Below are 3,372 nucleotides of genomic sequence, written 5' to 3' on the forward strand. Positions count from 1 at the left end.
TATAATAGATAAATAATAGACAGAAGGATAGATATACTGTATAATAGATAGTTACATGGATAGATAGAGGGATAGATAGATAGAGGGATAGATAGATAGATAGATAGATAGATAGAGGGATAGATAGATAGATAGATAGATAGATAGATAGAGGGATAGATAGATAGATAGATAGATAGATAGATAGATAGATAGATAGATAGATAGATAGATAGAGGGATAGATAGATAGAGGGATAGATAGATAGATAGATAGATAGATAGATAGATAGATAGATAGATAGATAGATACTGCATCTCTTTGTAGGTAAAGAAAAGAGTCAGATTCATTTGTACCCATAAAACTACTATAAAGAAATGAGAGAAAAAAATACAACTATATTTATATAAAAAAAATTCTTTATAACACCACCTTGAATTCAAACCAGCAACCTCCTAGCTGCTCTAGCTGTTGAGCCACTGGGGATGATGATATCAGAAGGAGGATTTTACATAAATGAACCTACAATGAAGCCTCTGATTACACAGCAGAGTACACAGGACACAGAGCTTCATTGTACAGAGCAGCATCTCTATCTCCTATATTCTAGAGGGAGAGGAAAAGTTATTTTTCTTCTAATAAAATCACTAAAAATAATAAAAAAATAGAATAATGTAATTGTATTACACTTTTTTTTATAAAATAATAAACATCACAAATCAGCAAATAACATGGACATATTTCGTGTTCCTGTAATCGTAACAATCTGAACAACACAGCAATCAGATTATTTATGTGGATTGGTAAATAGCGTAAAAAAAAGTCACAATTTATCATTTTTCTTTGTTAAAACCCATAAAAAATGTAATAAAAATGTATTGCTGAGGCCGTGTTCACACGTAGCGTAAAAGCTGCGTTTTTTCTGCAGGTGTTCGTACCACGAGCGCAATAACAATCTTCTCTGATTATTGCATGTTTGCGGTATGTTTTTTTGAATGAACAGTCCAGGGCATCTGCTGAATGACCCTTACTGCCAAATGGGTGTGGCTAGGGGTGTGGCTAGGGGCGTTGTCAAAATTTGCCGCGGCGCCGGGGAAAGAGACAGACGGACAAAGGGACAGCTGGGCAAAGATACAGCCCTGGAAAGTGACAGCCCGGCAAAGAAACAGACGGGCAAAGAGACAGTCGGGCAAAGAGACAGTCGGGCAAAGAGATAGTTGGGCAAAGAGACAGACGGGAAAAGAGACAGATGGGGAAAGAGACAGACAGAGAAAGAGACAGCCGGGTAAAGAGACAGCCATGGAAAGAGACAGCCCTGGAAAGAGACAGACCTGGAAAGAGACAGACCTGGAAAGAGACAGATGGGGATTGAGACAGACGGGGATTGAGACAGACGGGGAAAGAGACAGACAAAGACAGACGGGGAAAGAGACAGAAGGGGAAAGAGAGAGACAAACAGACATACACATAGAGATAGAGAGAGAGAGACAGACAGACTCAGAGATGGAGACAGATAGACTGATACAAATACAGACAGAGACATAGACACAGACAGACAAGGAAAGAGACAGACAGAGAGATAGACAGAAAGCGACACACAGACAGACTGTGAAAGAGACAGAGAGTACTCTGTTGGGTACTATAGCTAGTTTATATACAGTACAGACCAAAAGTTTGGACACCTTCTCATCTCTAGAACAACTGTTAAGAGGAGACTTTGTGCAGCAGGCCTTCATGGTAAATTAGATGCTAGGAAACCACTGCTAAGGACAGGCAACAAGCAGAAGAGACTTGTTTGGGCTAAAGAACACAAGGAATGGACATTAGACCAATGGAAATCTGTGCTTTGGTCTGATGAATCCGAATTTGAGCTCTTTGGATCCAACCACCGTGTCTTTGTAGAAAAGGTGAACGGATGGACTCTACATGGCTGGTTCCCACCTAGAAGCATAGAGGAGATGTGATGGTGTGGGGGTGCTTTGCTGGTGACACTGTTGGGGATTTATTCAAAATTGAAGGCATACTAAACCAGCATGGCTACCACAGCATCTTGCAGCGGCATGCTATTCCATTCGGTTTGCGTTTAGTTGGACCATCATTTATTTTTCAACAGGACATTGAACCCAAACACACCTCCAGGCTTTGTAAGGGCTATTTGACTGAGAAGGAGAGTGATGGGGTGCTACGCCAGATGACCTGGTCTCCACAGTCACCAGACCTGAACCCAATCGAGATGGTTTGGGGTGAGCTGGACCGCAGAGTGAAGGCAAAAGGGCCAACAAGTGCTAACCATCTCTGGGAACTCCTTCAAGACTGTTGGAAAACCATTTCCGGTGACAACCTCTTGAAGCTCATCAAGAGAATGCCAAGAGTGCTCAAAGCAGTAATCAAAGCAAAAGGTGGCTACTTTGAAGAACCTAGAATATGACATATTTTCAGTTGTTTCACACTTTTTTAAGTATTTCATTCCACATGTTTTAATTCATAGTTTCGATGCCTTCAATGTGAATCTACAATTTTTAGAGTCATGAAAATAAAAAAACTCTTTGAATATATATATATATATATATATATATATATATATATATGTGTGAGTGTATGTATAGAGATATATATATGTTATACAGTGCACATGTGGTGTATATATCTACTATAGACTCACATCAGGTGCTGTTTTCATTACAAAATGTTCATTTACTGTACCTATCAAGTGCTGGGGCAGAACACTGACAGCCAATGAAGGTGCAGAGGGCGGGGCTGGACAGTGAGGCCGGGCATTGCCAGCTCTGACTATGATGTTTGGCAAGCAAGCACAGGAAGATGTCATGTTTGGTTGAGCTGCAGAAAATAAAGTGATAAGTCAAGAGAAACAAAAGTTAGAAACAAAAGAAAAAAATAACATAGGGGTGTTTTAGATGACAATACAGCACAGATTAGCTTAAAACATTTTTAAGACATTTTGGCCGGACAACTTCTTTAAGTGTACACCACTTTATATTTGATGTACTTTGAGCCAGAAATGTGCAACACAATTTTGCCGCATTTTTTTGGCGCTGCATCGCATATTAAGTTACGTTCCATTTCCTAAATGTGATGCTCCTTCTCCATGAGGCCACCGTCGGACATGTTGTAAAAAAGTGTCTAAAATACATCATAAATATGGTACAAATGAAGAAAAATAGTGTAAAATATAAATGAATTTGGGCGCATTTAGTTTAATAAATATGACTCATTATTTCAATATGTTTCACATATGCAAGCCAAGTGCGGGAAAATCTCATTGTTACCTGCCCATGTGAATAGTACCGCTGTAAGAATAATTGTCGATCCGAATACATTTCAAAAGGAAAACATCCGTGTTTTTTAGTCATGGGCAATTCCATAAAAGCAACT

This window comes from Anomaloglossus baeobatrachus, chromosome 4 (assembly GCF_048569485.1).
Source record: "Anomaloglossus baeobatrachus isolate aAnoBae1 chromosome 4, aAnoBae1.hap1, whole genome shotgun sequence".
In the NCBI taxonomy this organism is placed as follows: domain Eukaryota; kingdom Metazoa; phylum Chordata; class Amphibia; order Anura; family Aromobatidae; genus Anomaloglossus; species Anomaloglossus baeobatrachus.